Source organism: Eschrichtius robustus, chromosome 2, assembly GCF_028021215.1.
Source record: "Eschrichtius robustus isolate mEscRob2 chromosome 2, mEscRob2.pri, whole genome shotgun sequence".
Lineage (NCBI taxonomy): Eukaryota > Metazoa > Chordata > Mammalia > Artiodactyla > Eschrichtiidae > Eschrichtius > Eschrichtius robustus.
This window is the reverse complement of record NC_090825.1, coordinates 85,236,773-85,258,084: the sequence shown is the minus strand read 5'-3', so window position 1 is coordinate 85,258,084 and position 21,312 is coordinate 85,236,773.

Sequence of the window (21,312 nt, the reverse complement as noted above, 5' to 3'; positions counted from 1 at the left end):
TCAAAAAATACAAAATCTTAAAGCCAAGATCATTTGAGAAATACGATCAGAGATATATTACTAGACTCCTGTGTAGTTTTTCTCAGCATATTATATTTTTAAGATTCTATTGTCTTAAATTTTATTTTCATTAACCTTCCCTTCTCTCTCTCTCTCTCTCTCTCTCTCTCTCTCTCTCTCTCTCTGTGTCACTTGTGATGGGCTGCAACCCTATTTTGCCTTCCTTTCTTTATCATGCAGATTATAATACCACCTGTCTCATAGAGTTGTCATGAGGATTAAATGGGAAAAACATATAAGGTGCTTTGATCATCACCTGGCATGTAATAAGAGCTCAATACATTTAGCTAAATAATTATCATTACTAACATCATTATAATTAGCACACCTAAATTTTCTCTGCAATTAAAGAACATTGGCCATTAAAGGGAGCACACATGAGACATCACTGAGCCTGGTGTTATGCTTATAAGACACTGCATTAAATAAACACTAAGAGGTTTATTCCCCTTTTAACTCCCTTTTGAGTATTTGGATTATGTTGAGGAAATAGATAATTTGAGTCAAGTTGTCTTTGACATTCCTCTAACAGGAGCTAATCTTCCTTTTCTCCAAAGAAAGATCAAACAACAGAATGAGTCTTGCCTGTGCAAGACTATCCAGCTCTATTTTAATTACAATTTTATGATTACCTTCTATTAATAAAATGTAATACTGGCTTTCATTGATGGTAGAATATTATAGTTTCCATTTATGGTAGAATATTACAGGCATATATGTAATTCAAATGAGTTAATTAAACTATTAAGTAAATAAGATAACAAGACATTTGTGGATGTCTCAATAATTATAAGGACAGCACATGAGTAACTCAAGTTTGGGAAACACCAATATAGTCCAACATCTTTATTTTACACAGGGGAAATCTGAGTCCTTGAAAGCAGATGTGGCTTACCCAAGATTAGGATCCGGGCCTACTTACTTTAAAAACTTACTGATGTGCATCAATATCATACCAGGTTTTATTATAGAGAATAATGTTCCATGGGTTCTCATTTTAACCCTATTAGACAATTTAGATTTTTATAGAGCAGGAACTTTTATCATTATATAGGTCTCATGTGCCTACTTTCCAGAAAGGACCCAATAATATTTTACCTGATCTCAAAAGGAAGAAGAGAAAAATGGCTAACAAGATAAAAATTTTTAAAGAGATGAATTTAAGAATTCTGAAACCTAGATTACTTTTAACCTGAGGTATGATATAGAAATGTAATGTTCATTAACATACTGGACTATAAAACTGATTGTCACTGATGGAGCTATTATATTTGAAATTTGTTCTATGTAGCACATACAATATACTTCAAAATATTAAAGGAAAGGGGTTTTCTGGAAATTATTTAGAGAAATGGTATGTATCTCAAACTTCACTAGCTAAAATATCATGAATATATTATCAAAACTGAAACCTGAAATTTTTGCTCACATTAAAAAAAAATCAAATTCAATATTAAATTGCCTGCTAAATTATAGCCTAGAAGCTGAGGGTCAATCTGATAACTGATGATTTGGTGTTAAGAAGGCAAAGAATTTCTTTAGAAAGAAAGAACTAAATCTTCTCAACCTTAGTAATTTTGAAGCACAGTTTTACAACTGTTCAAAATAAAATTGAAGGAAAATAAGAAAGTGTTGAAAAACTGATTTTCTGAAATTGTGAATAAATTTTAAAATTCTCCACAATTTTTCAATATTAAGATAGAGGATTAATTAATCAGCATTGATGTAAGAATATCTGCATGTTGTGAAACTTTGAAATATGTCTGTGTGAGGGCCTCATGTATGAATTGGTTTATAATAATACCATTATTTCTTGACTGCTTACTTGGAAGTCACTGGGCTTAACTGTTTGAAGTATCTCATGTAATTATTGCAATATTGCAATTATTGCAGAATGAATATTGTAATACTCATAGTATTTCTCATACAGGAGAAAACCAAGGTATAGACTGGTTAAAACTTAATCAGAATTTGAACCCAGGTTTGACTCCAAAGCCATGAATCTCAACTGCACTCATTTTTTGCTGACTTACATTTATATTCATGCTTTACATCTTATCTTTATCCTAAAAATAAATTTCTTAAATCTTTTGGCTTTAACTCAAGACTAAAACCACTTTGACATGTTTTAAAATAATATTTTATTCCTTGTAATTGGAAAAGTAGCTGTAAAATGCATTTGTCCTTTTATGATTGATTATCTTAGATTTAAAGGTAGTTATTCATACTATGTTGCCTTTTTTTTCTTTTTCTTTTTTTTAATCCTTGACTTGTTAAAATGAGTTTCTATTTTAAGCAGTTTTAGGGAGGAGACAGTCCTGTGCTCAGCACATTCAGGGGAGAAAGATCAAGATGGTGGGAGGGTACTGAAGCAGCTTTTACACTGAATGGTTAGTGAAACTGAGTTTGTTTGCCTGGAATAAAACAAAAATGGGGAGATGATAAAAAAGCAAACGAGCATGACTACTGTCTTTAAAAACACTGCACTTCATAACACTCACAAAGAATCTTCATATAAATGAACTCAATCTTCAAAACAACTACAGGAGTTATAAAAGGATAGGTATTGTCATTCCAGTATTATAATTGAAGCAACTAAGGTCAAAAGAGTGCTGGTCCTTTCGCAATATGACACAATTAGCAAAGTGGCAAATTCTACATTTGAACTGAGATTTTCTGACTCCAGATTCTACACGTATGTGTGTGCCTCCGTGTGTGTGTGTGTGTGTGTGTTTATAATACCACAGATGCCCCTATTAAAAAATGTGGGATTGTGGGTAAAGAGGGTCTTTCTAATAATGATGACTGTTTCCTAAAGATAAAATGTATTTTCCCAGAAATAAAAGGTTTTTGTAATTCTAGTTGTTTAATTATAAGTTTGATAAGCCCTTGGAAGAGCTATCTTAAAAAAAGAATAAAATAACAAATGACTATAATACTAGGTAACTAGAACCTCCTGCTCAATTGTGGAATTCAATAATTGTATGAGATTTCATCATATTTCCTGTTTTTGATTATGAAATATTTAAAATATATGCAAAATGATAGAAAATAGTACAACAAATAACTACTTACCCAACAACCAAGTTGATAACTTACCATTTTATTCAGATCATTTTTTAAAATTAATTTATTTATTTTTGGCTACGTGGGTCTTCATTGCTGAGCGTGAGCCTTCTCTAGTTGCGGCGAGCGGGGGCTACTCTTCGTCGCGGTGCGGAGGCTTCTCATTGCGGTGACTTCTCTTGTTGCGGAGCATGGAGCTCTAGGCGTGCGGGCTTCAGTACTTGCGGCACGTGGGCTTGGTAGTTGTGGCGCACCGACTTAGTTGCTCCACGGCATGTGGGATCTTCCCGGACCAGGGCTCGAACCCGTGTCCCCTGCATTGGCAGGAAGATTCTTAACCACTGAGCCACCAGGGAAGCCCTACTCAGATCATTTTTAAAGAGATAAAGCGGTACAGATACTATTGAAGAGCCTCACTTAAAATTTCCCTTGATCCCATTCCCTTTCATCTCTCCTTCCCTCCCCAGAGCATTAGCATATTCTATGGATCCATTTCATTTCATATATATGTATATATGAATGTGCCTGTGTGTGTATATATATATATACACACATATGTATATATGTGTGTGTGTGTGTGTCTGTCTATATATATATATAGACAGACACACACACACACACACACACACAAACAAAATTATCAACATGGGTTGTCAAAAAACTGTGATGAGTCTGAAATATCACTCTACTTGCATGCTAACAAGTTAGCCTGCCACATTTCATGGATGCTAGTAGAAGATAAACCATCCTGGATCAAAGAAAAAGGACTTTATTATTTGAAGCAATAATAGTAGATAGAATAATAGCATTTTTATGCAGTGTTTTCCCAAATCCTGGTTCTCAAGTGTAATTGAGAGAAGGCCCCTGCACTTACAGGGGATACTATTACAGGAGAGGAAACTTGAGCTTAGAGATTCCAAAGATTCTATAATGGACAATATATATATAATGCACATGTCTGCCCTTTGTTCCAGAGTGAGACTTTGCCTATATCTCTGAAGGATGTTCCCTATAAAAGGAATCCTTGAAAAGACAGTCCAGTATAGTTTGGGATGATTTATATAACAGCATTGTTTTTGCTCTATTTTGTGTCATATTGTGCATGGGAAGAAAATATTTTAAGATCTGAGACATAGACTTGGCCATCACTTTTGAATTATCCTTTTCATGTAAGAAATTTTTAAATTCTATTTGATTCAAATTATTATATGTACCTTAGTTCCTGAATCTTGTAATGTCATATGCATACATAGGAGGTATATTTCTGCAAGAGTTCTTTAATGTTACAGCAAGTATAGTGACTTAAATATGTAGTAGTTAACTCTTTTGATAGGATTTTAAATTTGCTAAGAAACAGGATGGATTATTATCTCTAAAAGAAAGTGCTGTCATAACTCCAATAAACTGAAATTTTATTATTATACCATTCTCCTAAGTATATTCAAATAGTTATTTAGTATGCCGAAGAGTGCAATTATGATTACTCATTTTTATCCTAAATTGGCATTGGACTGTGCAATATGAGCCAAAAAGGAAAAAGAGAATATTTGTAAACAATATTTAAAGTGTTACTGAAGAAATGAAATAAATTGTGATATGCATATTTTCTTCCATATTGCTTGGGAAGTTTGTTCCCCTTAAGAGATTAATGGTTTTACAAATAAGAAAACACAATCGTTTTGGGAACTTAGCTTGATATAATCAAAGTTGGACAAGTGTCACACTTCCTTCTGGTCTGGGAATACCCAAGATGCTGAAATTGGAATTCCTGAACAAAACCACCTCTGGAGGAAGCCCCGTCTGTTCTTTTCATCTTATTTAGGAAAGTTAAGAAAAACAGCATCTTCCAGGAAGATAGTATTCAAGTATAACTCCAAACAGCCAGAAGAGAAATAACCAGACATCTGCATGTTACTAGATGATCAGAGAACATTCTCAGATAAACTCAAAATTTTATCTGACCTTAATTCAAGGAATTACTCAGAAAGAATATGTTCCTTCCTGTAAGGTTTTAATACTAATAAGAACACATTGTACAAATCCACACACACCATAAGGATTTCCTGTGGATATTTAAATTTTTCAGTAATATATACGGTTCAAGAAGGGTGTTTAGTAAAAGTAATTGGTCATAAAAATCATTAGAAAGTCTTCATCTATAGAATTAGTATTTTGGCTCTTTGAATATAGTAATGCACAATTATATTTGTTCAATTCAAGTTGTAATAATTGTTTAAAGTAATTAAATATCTGCTAGGAGTGGCATGGTCCTAAGCACCCTACTTGTGTTGTCTCCTTTGTTTTTATTAACAGTCTCATAAATATGTACACTACTTTGTCTTATTTACAAAAAATTTCAATTGTGGACACTTGTATCCATCTTCTCTAACATCTTCATCATCTAAGATATAATCGTGTTCTGCTTAGACTAGCTTATTAGGCTATTTTCTAGACCAAATGACATTCCTGGACTAATATTCTCAAATAAAATGTAAAGAAATGGACTAGGTTATTTCTAAGGTTCTTCCTTTTTTTAATTCTCTGCTGGGGAGGAACAATTTTTGAGCAGAAAGTAGAGCGGAAAAGCCAGGGGTTTGGCTCTGCCATTTATCTCTGTGATGTTGATCAAACTGCCTCTTGTCTCTCAGCCTCAGTGTCCTAATTTGCAAATAATGAATATGAATATTGTGGGGAAGGTTCAATGTGATTATGCATATACAGTATTTAGCCTACTTTCTGGCATGTGTAGTAAAGCCCAATAAATTGGTAGCTATTTTAATTAGTGTCATTATTAGATAATTGATAATTATATGTGAAACACAGTAGGCAGGGGCTAGGTTTGCCAGGATATTTGGACATAATTCTTTGGGAAATGTGCAGGTTTTAACAGATTTAAGAAAGGGAGTGACATGTTCACATTTGCATTTTACAAACATCACTGGGATAATATTAGGGAGGCCAAATGAAAAAGCTACATTGGAAATTTTTTCCCTCATTAACTCTTTTGAAAAGTATCCCAGATTCTATACTTTGGCTTATGTTGATCTCATCTTTGATTACAGATTGACCAGTTATAACCAATCATCATATCCCATCCTCCTGGACTGTATTACTTTATAAGTAGGCACATGGCCCAATTCAGAGCAGCCAAATAAAGGAAACTATATTCTGGGCCTTGTCCTATTTAATGTGTGTGTGTGTTTCTTTTTCTTACTGGAATGTACTGTAGAAGCTTATAGCTTCAGAAACTCCTGACAGCCATCTTGTGGCAAACAAAAAAAAAAGGAAAAAATAGTGCTAAGAATGGAATCAATACCACCCAAAATGATGAAGGCCTGGACCAATGCAGTAGCAGTAGATATGGCTTAATGTTTTGTCATAAAGATTAGAGAACACAGTGATATGGACTTAATGGTATTTGGTTCATTTGAAGAAGATGGTTTGAAAGGAAAGAGTAGATAACTATCCCTACTTTTCTAGCTTGCACAGCTATATGGATGACAGTAACATTTGCTGAGGTAGGGAATACTGAAGGAGCATTGGATAAGGAATAGTTAGATATAGGTAGGTAGGTAGGTAGATTCATTTTAGAATACTCTATCCATCAAGTTTCAATTCAGGAAATAGAAAACAAAAACAACTCCCAGTCACTCATATAAAAAGGAACTTAATTCAGAGTTAGATGCTTACCAAGTCATGGAAAGGGCTACAGATGCCTACAGTCAAGGTATATCATATTCGGTTGATTACAAGGCCATTATCCTGTAATAGATCTGTAGATCAGGAAGCTACAATCTCTACTTCCAATCTTCACATCCATGCACACTGTCACCATGTGCTAGTGGTATCCAGTGCTACAAACACTCACTTCTGTCTCACCTGGATTGCCAGAAAGTGTGGCAGAAGAAAGGTAGTCTTCATCTCATCTATATCTACCAAATATCAAATCAGGACCTCTCACTGGCAGAATCAAAATCAATTCTAGAAACTTATTTGCAAAAATTTTATAGTCTGTGTTATAGGCAGAAACATAGACTTAAGATAGATACTTATGTGCCAAGAGATCATCTCCAGTTAAAGCACTCATGGGTCTTTAGATACAAATGATTAGTAAACAACTAGATAAACAGGTCTGAAACCTGTGTATACAGGTCTCAGAATGCAAACAATTTGTAAGATGGATGAGAAGAGATGAACCATTGTTCTGAATTGTTAAAAACCTAACCAACCTCTTCATACTAAGGATTTTAGGCTAAATTTCAAAGAAAAATCCATCTCCCTGGATACAAAGCCATGTGTTTGCTTCCCACAAGGGGACTAAGTTGTCACGATGGGAGTTGGAAGTTTTAATCCAAGGTCCGTGTTGTGAGGTCCCATAGGGTCTTCAGACAGTCATCAAATTGTAACAGTCATGTCTGTGCATGCACATGTGCTTTTTCTTCTGGGGAGATAATAGCTTTAACCAGAATATTTAACACAGCAAAAGGTAAGAACCATTGTTTGGAATTTCTGCCAACCCAACACAAGAGATACCGCTAATAAACTAACCTCAGATTGGGCCGGAAGAGGGCTCTTCAAGTCACTGACTATAAATAGAAAGCTCACTCTATGCAGATCAACTGTAAAGCACACTTACTTTGTCCATGAGGAAAGCAACAGTGAGGTCAGAACTTTTGCCTTAACACAATTTCTCTCAACTGGAAATTGCATCAGCCTCACAAGATCGGATCTGAGAAGGGCCTCACACTAATGGAGCTTATTCTAGGAATCAAGAATGACAAGGGGGATATTATGAGTCATTGAAATCTTCAAGCCTTTATGCTACTTCCATAAAAGTTAATCCCGTTTGACTGTTTCTTAATTCAAATGCCAACTTTGTCAGTGAGAATAGAGTCTTGATTACCTCATGTTTCCCACCAAGCAATAGGAGTTTGAGACCCTCAGAAAGGTAACCTAACACTGAGTACTTGTGTTCTCTCTGGGCCAAGAGCTAGGAGTTAATATAGCACAACCTACCTGATAAAGTTTCTTTATCTTGGCATCAAAAATTGGGGATTAATTATGACTGTAACTATAATCAGTGTGTATATACTCACACCTAGGTCCATAAAAAATGAAAGAAAATGAACATTTTAGGGTCCAAAATATTTGGTAACAAAAATATACAGATTCCAAGATATGTAAAGCTGTATAAATATGGTGTGATTGAGTTTACTTTTTAAAACGAGTTGAATAAGACTGAGAAGGACAGAGAGAATGGAATGAGCTAAGGCAGAGAGGTGAGAAAGAGCTTGCAAAAAGAAAGAGACAAAGTTCAGTAAAAGGACACGGTTTATAGTTTACAATAATAATTATACCTTATTAGCAGGAATGCTTCCCAACAGAGACATGTGAAAACACATTTACTGTTCTTTATGAAGTCAGTTGCCCTGTCTCTTCTCCAAAATGCTATTGAGAAGCAGTCATCCTGAAATATAATTAATGTAAAATATGATATAGTGTGGGAAATTATGGCATGTTATAAAAGAATATTGAAATTTTAAAAAAGGAGAAGTAATGATAAATGCTAAAAGGTGATGAAGGTCACAAAATGGAGCACTCTGTGAAACATTTCTCCAGAATTAGAATAAGTGGAAAAACAAATGCACTGTCATGGTGTCTTTAATGCATGTTAGAGGGGAATACTTTTCATATTGATAAATACAAATCTTCCTCTTGTCCTGGTGAGCATGTAGAGAAGGGTGACTGAGAAAGCTACCATGCTTTCTTGCAATACATTGTAGGATCATTCAACTCTAATAACAGATTCACCAAGTGAAAAAAAAAAAAAGTTTTGATTTTTAAAGTGATTTTCAAGTTGCTTTTCCATCTGGGAAGATAATATGGCGAGCAACTAATATATGTATTCTGGCCTGCTTAACAATAATCTTTTTGTGTGAATCAATTAGTGTTCTGTCATAAATGAAATTACATGTATGCATGGGTTGCAAAACCCAGGTTTCCCAGAGTTTCATGAGCTCAGTAGAAGCTGATTATAAAAGGTGAGGGTCTTGCATACGTGGTAAACATATTAAGGTGCAGGAATTGTTTAATTTCATTGTATACACTAGAGTTACTAACTTACTATAAACACTTAATTTTCAAGAAAATGAATCTGTCTCATTGGGACTTTAATGAAATAAATATAATCTTTCCTTTTTTACTGTAAATAGCATAGATAAGACGATAACGCTTAAAATTAGTGGGAAAATGTTGTCGTATTTAAACAGTAAAGAAAAATAATCAGTCTCTGCAAAGTTACTGTATATTGATCTGCTTTAAATCACTCTTTATCTTAAATAGTGTAGTTTATATACTTCATCTAACAAAAATACAAACCTGATGTAAATATCTACAGGTTAATTGAACAATTGTAGAAATTCTTTAAGCTTGTTTGAATTTGAATTTGTCATGTGTGATGCATTATTTTTGCTTACTTTAAGGCACTGGGTATACTTGGCAGGAATCAGAATGACTGATGACTCACAGTATAAAGATTTTCCTAACACAGAGTGGTTGTACAGGAACACGACTGAGAAGTAAACAGTTGAGGTGGAAATAAGTAAGCCTTCAGCTGAAAATGTGCATTATGCAATACCAATTCCATGAGCTGACTATAAACAGACACCAATATCAGGTTTCTTGTGCTTTCTGGCTTAGGGTTCATTTTCTGCAAAGAAATGAAATTCATTCTGAATTGTCCCCTGAAATTAATCTTCTGCTATGTGTTAAATCATATGTATGAACTACGCACAGGAAGCTGATGCAATAGTTTGTACCTTGAAGTCAGAAAATTTACCAATGTGCATGCTTTTTATAGTCGGTTAAACAGAGAGCAAGCCTTTGGCTCCACATAAGATATACATTAATAGACTACCCTGAACATTATGCATTCTTTACCTCCCTTTTATTCTCTGTTCACAGTCATCATTTTATTCATCTAACTGTTCCCGTCCCCAATATTTGTGCTACAGGTTGGGTCTCCAGGAAAGCCATCTTCGCAATCATTTGTGTGGTGCTCTAATCCTCTTGTTTAGGGAGCTCACAAAACTGGATCAATAGTCCATTTCTTTCTGACATGGGCATACAGCCCTACTGCCACTTTGCTCTGTATGGGGGGAAATGCTATAAGTTGTTATCATTTTTCCTTTTCAAGGTAACAACTCCAAGTTTAGTAGAGATTCTTTGTATTTCTATTTTTATGGTCTTAGTTCTAGTTTTCTTTTGGGGCTCAGGAGTGTTGAGGAAAGTGACGCTGTAGTTGTCATCCTAGCTGCTGGTCTCGAGATTTATTTTACTTCAATTTCCACAGTGTACCGTCCTCCAGTTCCGATCCACATTCTGCACAGATTTTCACTCTGTCAGTGTCTCATCTCTCATCTTTCCATTAAATATATCTGTAACTCTCTCTACACTCCTGCTGTACATCCCTTGTCACTGCCTATGTGCAGGAGCAAATGAAATCAGTGTTTTATCACCAGAGGAGTTTGTTTGGGGTAAGGGTTTATGATCTGGAGAATCTACTAGAGAGGAATAATTTATTCTTCAAAATTTCCCCCTTCCCATTAAGAATAACTATTGGATAAATTCCTGATTTCACAAAGTTTTATTTCTATTTTTCATCAAAAGACTGTCAAATGGGAAGAATTACAATATTGTGAGACAGAAAGAGATATTGGCTTATAGATCATGTCAGATTAACATTCCTGGAGAGTAGCAGCTGAGTCTACTCACTACTTTTCATAGCCAAAGGTAGAAAAGATTTGTAACATCTTCTCCAGACACAGGCTAGATACAGGTCAAATGAAGATACCTCACTTTATTTTAGGAAAGAAGAGTATAGTAAACAGAAAATCAATAATTTTACATTTTAAAGCTCTAGTCAACAATGATCTATAATTTTTAAAGCAGTCATTATCTAAAAATAGCTTATTCCTTTCTAAAATGATTATGTGCTGCCCAAAATGGGTAGATTCTAAATGCTTTACATGTATTCATCTATGTAGCCGCTTTATAAGTATCGACAGGTAGGCTGATATTTGCTCGGCTTTCCTTACCTCACAAGGTGAGAGATCACAAATAAAACTTTAAGAAGTCACTAAACGATCTCTAGACCTACTGAAACATGACTACCAAACATGTGAAAAAGAAACAACCAAGTAGAAAACTCATAAACAATCTGTTTTACTTTTTTAAACTCCTTCATTCTTTAAATTCTCCCCAAGGCTGACCTACTGCTTTTACAAGCTCATGTGTTTTCTCTAGCTTCAAAGGTTAGCAAAGGCAGTGACAATGAAAAAAAATATGTATATGTTTCTATAGCATACTATATATATAGTATATATTTTTTATGTCATGTATTTAATTAACTATTTTAATTATATTCTCTTTGTTATAGACTATTCATCTCCACAATAACCAAACCTATGAAGTAGATATTATTATCCCCATTTCATAAATAAGGAAATTTAAGCTTATACCATTTAAAAATCTTGTGCAAAAACACCCTTTGAGTTAGGGGCCAGGTCAGAATTTCAATCCATGATTGCCTGACTCCAAAGCACTTATTCTTTTCATCATACAATCGTGTCTCTTATTCCACTTGGGAGGTTTCATTATTTGAGATCTGGTTAAGAGCATTTACTAATGGTTTACAAGGCATATTTGAAACATCAGAAAAAGTATAGTCTTATTTTAAAATAATGGTTATGTTTTACATTTTTAAAAGTAAGACATGAGGATTGTAGAATTTAAAAATAATAATAATAAAACCAACTAGGAGCACTTTACCTGGACTTGGTGATTGAGAACCAACACAGTGTATCTATTGCAGTTATTTCTTGATCACTTTTCACTGATTCTGCAGGATTTCTTCTTCAAATCCCATGTTCAAGTGAAATCTGCTATGCAGAGTCTGTGTCAAAATGTTGGTGGTTTAGCTGTTCACTCTACTGAATTGGGTCTGAATTATCTCCTACTCTCGTTGCCTGTCTCTCTGTGAGCAAGCAGCAAGATTATTCCCACAGAATAAAACTGGTTTGTAATTTTTATTTACCTGGAAATGATTTCTGAGAGGCCAGGAACTCTTGAGTGCACTGATCTCAGTACTCACCCTGCCTCTGATATCCAAACATATTAGATCCCTTACCATCCATTGCCTTCTGTCTCAGGTCTTCTTGCAATAGGGAGTTCGAATCTTTTGATTGCATATGGCATGAAAGATGCTGAGGTGGAGGTAAATTAAATAATATTGTGTAGTCAGAATTTTTTTCTCTTTGTGTATTTGGTCTCAAGTATGGGCAGATAGGAGACTGAGAAGTTTTTTAATACATTGTTAGGGTCCCTACTCTCTGATAACCTGTGTCAACATTTTTCCTATCTTCTTCCTGAATGGCTGTGTAGCTCTCAGTAAATGTTAGCTAACTGTTACACTAATGATACATGGTAATGTGAGATAATTTATCAGACTTAGCATAATCAGAAATAATTATTTGCAGAAGTTGACAAAGTACTGATATTGTGTTCATCATGTCTATGATTCCATCTTTCCTGATGGAAGATAAGAAAGCCTTAGAAGGCATAACTAACTTTTACCACAACTGGGAGAACTTCCAAGGTATTTCTTTATTTCTATACATCTTTTCTCAATATATTATTGCTCCTTCACCAAAAGGAAGAATCTATATTTTTAGTTAAATTTGTTTATATATAAAATGCGGTATCTACTGAGTTGCTAAATATTTAAATGTATCAATTATGTGCCTCAGGGCTTTTGTAAGGATTGTAATTTATAAATGTAATTAATAAAGAAGTTACTAAGACTCCACTGAATTTACAAAGCATACTATAGGGCATTTGTAAACCCATTTGGAGTAGAATATAAATAATTTAAACAGCTACACTTGTCAGAGTAAATGAGCAAAGTCTATTTGATGTAATGGTCTTGTTTACTCACTAATTTGACGGAGCTACTAGTTTCCCATAGATTTTCCATCAAGGAAAATGAAGGCATATCTATATATATTAGGCATATGTAAAACATATATTATAGGTTTTATTTACACCACGTAATGGAAGGATGTCTCAGTAAACTGCATCTCTTCTGCAGATAAGTCACATAGCATTGAGCTAATTCATGGTCAGGGGAGGTGGCAAGCAGGGGTTATTCCAGTTTGATAATATAGATTTTTTTCAGAGTCTAGTCTAAAGCATTATGTTTAATTTTTTCACCTAATTCATTTTTATCTTCTTTGAAATATTTATAACCCAAATTGTGAAAAAAAGTAAATTTGTTAAATCAATAAAATGATTACTTTTCTGCAAATAGTTACAAACTTAGCATATGGTAATCTGTTATCATCGTCTTTCAGGGTAAAATCTGATATTTCTGGGAAACATGATGGTAAAGCCTTCCTGTGCAGATTACCTCTAGGGTAAAAGCCTTTAATTGACTGCTAACTAGCTTACTAGGATGAGAATGCTAAGGTGCCTTCTTAACACTGCCCATTTTCTTACTCCCCATGTGTAGAAAAGCTGCTTTCAGTCTCACTAGAAAAGCAAGAAAAGAAATTATGGACTCATATGTTGTACAGCAGGGTGAACTGCATGTATTCAACTTCTTCCAGCCATAGAAAGGTTTCAAAGCTGCCTTCTCTTTCCAATCAGATATTTTGCTGCTTGACATCGCTGATTTTTACAACCCCCTCTAAATTACTTCATTTACTAAGGTAGGAGGATATAAAACACCTTGGAAATCTGCTTCCAATTTTCATCAGGTTGAGATTCCTTTATACATACACAGACACACTGGCACACACACACTGGTACACACTCAGGCAAGCATACTCATGATTTTAAAATATAGTCATGATTATTTAAATTGAAAAATCAATCAATAGAAAAACTAAAAAAAAAAATCTTCTGGGAGAAGAAGGAAGGGAGGAAAGAGAATTGCTATATATGTGTAACATCCTCAGCTTCACACAGGGGAAATTCATTTGACAGCCTCTGTAAGTTTATACCTTACAACAGTGTCTGGGGCACAATAAGTGCCACCAGGTGAAAACCAGGGAATACTAAAGAGTTATCTTTTGGTCTTGGATCTGAGGTTCACACTGAATAGGAATAGACTCTGCTTTCATCATCTCTGCAGTCTCTGTAATTTTCATTTTTGAATAATTTGCAAAATTTGGATCGAAGATTATTATATCCATATTAAAATATAATTATCAAGGAATATATTTATAAACACGTTGATAGATTATGTCACCCCATCTATTGATCCACAAATATGAGTAATTTTTATAAATAACCAAAGAAAATTTAAAATAATCATCTCAGATTTAGATGTAACTACACACAGGTGTATGTAATATTTCTGATGAATTTAATTATTATATTTATTGTTGCTCCATGATTTGAGTAAAATTTTTGGTTCTCTGGCTTAAATAAAAAGTAACACCAAGAAATAATCATGTTCTCTTGCTTTTGGTAATAATAGGCATTGGTGTGAGAATTTAAGATAATAAGCTAAATTATATGAAAGATATACATTATTGAAAGGAAACAAAGTGATATGAGGTTGAAGAACTGTTTCTATCCAACATTTTATATTATCTCAAAACTATATAATTTTTATATATGAGATTAATTTTATTTCAGAGTACACACTACAAATACTGGGTACCAATACCACATATAATTGAAAAGTACATGTCTTTGTGTCCATAAATTAAGGAATTATCAAACAGAAATTATCTATCGTTTAATGGCCTTAAATCATGTGTACGCCATCAAAAAATAATTGAAAATTTACACATTGTTTTATATTGCATAGACCAAAATTAAACCCTAATTGTATTACACAGTTTAATTTTGTAATGTTAATTTGAAAAGTTTTCTTTATGTTTAATTTTGTAAACAGATTTTTAAAAATTATTTGATGAGGGGGCACAATATGATTCTGTCTTACCTTCTCCTTTTAACTGTTCCTCTTTCACTTATTTCTTTTCCCTAATCCTTGTTCCTCTTTTTACAAGTTTCTCTTTCATTCCTAGAAGTGGAAAATAAAATATATATGCATACACATACATACACATATATACAAATATACATATATACATGTACATATACATATAGAGAGAAAGTTAATAGTGTTGTCATGCAAGTAAATAAAGGTTCAGGAATTAATTGAAAACATTTGATAACAGTATTAATCTTTTAATTCTAAAGAAACCTAATCTATGACACATGTACATAGAGTTATGCATATAAAAGTAGAAAATAAATTGTGGAAAAAAAAAAAAAAAAAGAAAATAAATTGTGATGTGGTAGAAATGGTCAGTGTATTTTTTTTTTTTTGGCAAGTCTTTTTCATATTCAAACTTGGATGAAACTAAATTAACCATGAAGATTGTTTGTTATATTTGCTAGTGGCAAATGGCACTGAGTAGCTCAGCAACATCAGAATTCTGACATATTCATCCATGAAATTTTTATAAACTAGGTTTTGATTAATATATATTTATATCTATGATTATAAATATAATATTAAATTAATCACTGCATCTGCCCCAAATTTTACTATATAGTAAAAATTACCCTAATGATATTAATTGAGGAAAATAAATATCAGAAAAAAAAAATCAAGGGAAAAGTTCCTTAACATTTACCATATATGTACATATATATGGGTATACATGTTTATATGTATATGTACAGGCATATGTGTATGAATATTAATTTTTCAACATAAAATAAAAAATTTAATACTATTGGTTTGGGTTCACCTGGTCCATGACTTGCCATTTTATGGAATACATGCAATCACAAAAACTCGCATGCAGAATTTAAAATATTTATTATGAGACCAGGCCTTTTTTATGTGAATGAATTATGAGAAATTATACATTAAGCTTAGAATGAATAGAACTATTAGAAAACTAATAAGGGTAGTTTAACTGAAATACTCTTTGTTCCTTATACATTTACCAATTGAAAATTATATATTTGGTTTAAAATTCATTTTCAATATATAAAGCTGTTTTAGATGATAATCTGAATGTATTTAGCTGCTTATTTGGAGAAGCCTAATAATTAAGTCATTAGGGTATTTAATGAATATTTTTTGTACTCCACCTTCAGAGATTGCCTTTCTGACCTTCTTATGTTTGAATAGGGCCATGTGACTAGTTCTGGACCAAGAGTTGTAGGTAATCGTTGTAAGTGTTACTCATAGGCCTACAGTTTAATTTGCCGGTGTAAGACACTCCAGAAGGCTCTATTTTTTCTCTGACATGATTATGGATAATATTTGAAATGTAAGCTGCCCCATCAGTTTGGTTTCCTGAACAAATATAGTTATCAGAGACTTCACCAATGACTCATGATGGACATATAGGCTGAGTAAGAAATAAATACTATCATTCTAAGGTAGTGAAATTTGGGGCTTGGTTACTGGTGCAGCATAATCTAGCCTATCCTGATTGAACCGCTTTATAAATTACTTTCTATTATAGATTTTGACAACATTGAGAATGAACATAGTGAGGCGAATGAGGCAGTGGATGGTATTATACTTAAAGAGGAAAAGTTGGATTTTAGAAAGATGATTAAACATAAAATTAGAAGAAAATTTCCTACATTTTTCCTCTCACATTATTGCACTTACTCTGGAGGACCTCCAGGTTTACTAAGAAATGCAACCGTGGCTTTCCTTTACAGGTCAGGTTTGGCAGTAGGAAAAGTGGTCATAGAGATGGGCTCATTAGTATCCACATGCATGATCTGATCCTGGAGTAATTGAGAGTCCAGCCAAAAGCCAGTAGGCTTCAATTTACCATAATGACCTGCAAAATTGAAGGGACAGCCAATGGGGCTTGATCTACAGGGACTTGTAAAGATGGTTAATAAACTATGATACCACTAGGGATAAGATACACAGGTAGCCAACAAGGGTGTCTATTAACATATATAGCTGGAAATTATAAGAGTGGAAAACCAGGAGATTGATGGCAATTACCATAATAAAAAGTCACAATTTCTTGCTCAGTTCCCAGATCCAAAGAGATAGCCATGTCCCAAAGAGGAAGGACTCTGTAATACTGTGGCAAGGGTCTACCGTAATAATTCACACAGTTGGGTTTTTGATGTTGTTGTTGTTTGTTTGTTTTTTAATGAACTTATGCCCATTTACTCAAGTGACTGAATATTGTAGAAGGAGAAGGGTGGATACTCAGACATTACAAGGACTATTGGCCCCAGGATCTGAGTTGACGTTAATCCCTGGAGATCCAAAGCAACATCTTGGTACCCCAGTTAGAGTGGCTTGCAAGGGTCAGGTGTTCAGTCAAGGCATCATATTCTACCTAAACTGAATATACTAACAATGGGTAATGAACAGTCAAAATAACAAATATATAGCTTTCCAAAACCTCCCCCCAGATGTACTGATCCTTATGTATTATACATCTTGGCTCCTAGCACCACTATTTGCCAGTTGCCCAAACCAGGACCTCTGAGTGTCATCCTTAACTCCCCACTAACTCTTACTCTCAATCAGTCATTCACATCTTTTGATTCTACTGGTTTTATGTGCCTTGAACTGATCAAACCTGTATCATTTCCTGTTCAGCCTCCTTCCAATCTCAGGTTTCCAAAATATATTCCAAAGACATGATGGATAAATTTATCTAAAATAAATTTAGACACCTCTCTTCCCTGCCAAAAATCTTTCAGTGGTTCCAATAGCACTTAGGACAAATTCCAAACTCCTTACTTTTGCATATAAGGACATTCATAGACTGGCCCCCACCTAACTTTCAAACTTCATCTCTCAACACCCTGACTCTCTCCTAAAAACTCCAGCTGCCATCTTTAAACCCATGCTCCCACCATGTTAAAATGCTTAAGTTTCTCATCTTCCTCTGGGAAGCTTTCCATAATCCTGACAGCTAGATTAACAGCAGTCATATGTACCCTCATATCATTCAAGGCTTATTCTATCTGAGCAGTCATTATGCTTAAACATTAGTATATTTATTTTTCTCTCCCATTAAACTATTTTATTTATCTAGTACCTAGTATTTTCCCAGATACACATATGTTAGATATCCCGCAGATGGTTTTTAAATGAAACAGTATTTCAAAACATTCTAAAATCCTTGAAAGAAAGACAAAGTTAACTTTCAGAGATTTATTACCTCACATTACTTCAAATGGAGGATATATCACATGCAAATAAATCAGGATTCGTAATTTAAGTGTAATTTAACTGTAAACATGGAATTAATAGAAATAATGATCTCATTTAAAGCAGTAAGTGATTTTTCTTCCATCTTTATTCCAGACTGTAGAAATAAATGTTTAAAACATAACATCTGAATGAAGTCAAGAGTGGTAGAGTCCTTGACCAAAAAAAAATGTACTGTTCGTATGTGTTTTATGTTGGGTTATCAGGCTTACACATAGTCTTCATGTTAAATATCAGCACTGTATTTTAGTTTGCATTATCTTTGCCAACCCATATAGAATCCACAACATTTGAGAACTGAGAGGGGCAACTCTGTCCCACAAAATGCTCGGCTATTTAATTAACATGAAACTGGTCATTCTAGACTCAGAACTATGCATCCAGTGAACACTCCTGTCTTAGACATTTAGGAAACCCCCCCCCCTGAGTATAATATCTTTATTCTCTCTCCTATGCACTTCATGTATACCAATTTTTTTTTTTTTGGCTGCATTAGGTCTTCGTTGCTGCACGCGGACTTTTCTTTAGTTGCATCGAGCGGGGGATACTCTTCATTGCGGTGCGCGGGCTTCTCATTGCGGTGGCTTCTCTTGTTGCGGAGCACGGGCTCTAGGCACGCGGGCTTCAGTAGTTGTGGCTCGTGGGCTCTAGAGCGCAGGCTCAGTAGTTGTGGCACACGGGCTTAGTTGCTCCAGGGCATGTGGTATCTTCCCCGACCAGGGCTCGAACCCCTGTCCCCTGCATTGGCAGGCGGATTCTTAACCACTGCGCCACCAGGGAAGCCCTCGTGTACCAAATTTTTTAACTCTCCTACCAAGGATATACACTTCCTCTGAGGATGCTGGGTTGTTCTTCGTGCAATTCCATCCAGTTTCACAGCTGGATGAGGCTACGTGGTGCGACATTCCAATTCATGAGTGTGGAGGAGGGAGGGGAGAAAGAGACCTTGGTGATTTTGGGGGGAAAAGAATCTTTTAAAAAAATTATATCTTTCTTCATGCCATTCCTCTTAGAATCTCTTCTAAGTGTTACTTTAAAGAATGGAATGTATGCTGGGTGGACAGCAAGTCATGTCCACCACACTTAGCAGGCATAACTAGAAATTAGGGAGTCAGAATTTGATACTATTTCATCTTTTTTACTCAGTAGCTGTGAGGTTTAATGTGAGTTACTTGGGTTTCTTAAGCTTCAGTTTCCTCATATGTAAAATTAGTATCAATATAATGCTACCTACGCCATCATTTTTTTAATTAGAAATATATATATTATAATCTATATAATGCACTTAATTTAGTGTCTGACACAGAGCAAAAGGCAAAGAATGTAACATCTGTTATGATTAATAAGCTTTCCTCTCTTCTAGACCCTGAAAAACTGGGCTCTAGCCAACAGTGTTTGTACTTCAGGACATCCCTCTACTAAACTACCTGCTAGCTGTCATCCATTTGTGGGTAACTTTGTAATAACAAAAGTCACAGTATGTTCTGGGTTCTGCCACTGCTATCTGTTGTAATCTAGGATACATCATTGGTGTCTGTGTTGCTAGTGCCATTGATGCTGCTCTTAAAAGAGAGATTTAGATAAATGTATTACTTGGTATCACACCTGGAGGATGATTCCCTCTTTAAATTGTGTCTGTGCTGGTGAGGGCAGGGAGTTAATTTGAATGTAGAATTGGACATAAGGACCAAAAAGAGTCTCAGAAAAATAAAATACTTGAAAAGTCATGGAGAAGAGACTTGGAACAAATATCTCCTTATGCAGAGGTATTATTTGCAACACATAGAAGGAATAGTTTTTAAAATGCATGATATCACTACGGGTGATATAACAAAGTGTACTGGAAATTGTTTAGTCAACTTGATCAGTATATGCAGCAAAAGTATCAGATTGAGAACCCAAAGTAATTTTACTCTAATTTTTTATTCCAAATAATATAATCAATTAGATCATATTAATCCTATATTTTCAGTGATCTACTTCATTTTCATTGTTTATACATGTAGTAACATTTAATACTTTTAGGTTATTTGGGAAGGAAATGGTAGAACCACTATGATTTCATTGTTTTCTCCACAAAATAATAAATCATTTTTTAATCTTTCTTTCCTAAATTGCCTGTTCAAATTTAGTTTATGCTGGGTTTGTGTAAAGAATGATTGTCCTAACCCTCGAGGGGCACAGGAAGCCTGGGAAGGACCTGGGTAGATGCCTGTCCAGATATTTCACTAAATTCTCCTGACACTTAAAGAGATCCAGGGCAATACTCTAAGGAGGAAAGAGTGTCCATTAGGGTTTGCCACTTGGTCACTCATTGGTCCTGCCTTAAGGTTTATTTTAGGACTGTTCCAGTTAGAGAGGAAAAGGAAGAGGAGAACACAGAACTGTAATACTGTTGTACTCTGAAATCCTTTAAAGTTCAGAAAGATGCCTTCTAAAGATTAATGGCATTTGCATTTGTCAGTGGTTAATTTGGAGAAACAGATCAAAGTTGGCTGCTGTTATTTCCAATATGACGTAAACCTTTACTAAAGCCCAAAAGGTTTGGGAAGAAGCATTAAGTGCACATCAATAACAAAACTCCTATTAGATGCTCATAGGACACCCAGAGTCTTATATGTAATGCAATTTTTTAGTTTTCCCATCCAGTCCATAAGAAAATCACCTTGGATATGTATCATTAATTTTTCTCTCTCTGAGATCTTTTAAGCTCTTGTGTTCTCCAGAAAACCCTCTGTCTTTTTCTACCCCTCCTTCTTCTCCCAGGGCCTAAAGTATAGACAACATCACATCTTTAAGTCTCTATGACTTGTTGGATGAGACTTGAGGAATTCAGAATCTTCAGATTAAAACATCTATAAGCAAATATTTGTATTTTAATATCAGTAAATTTTCAG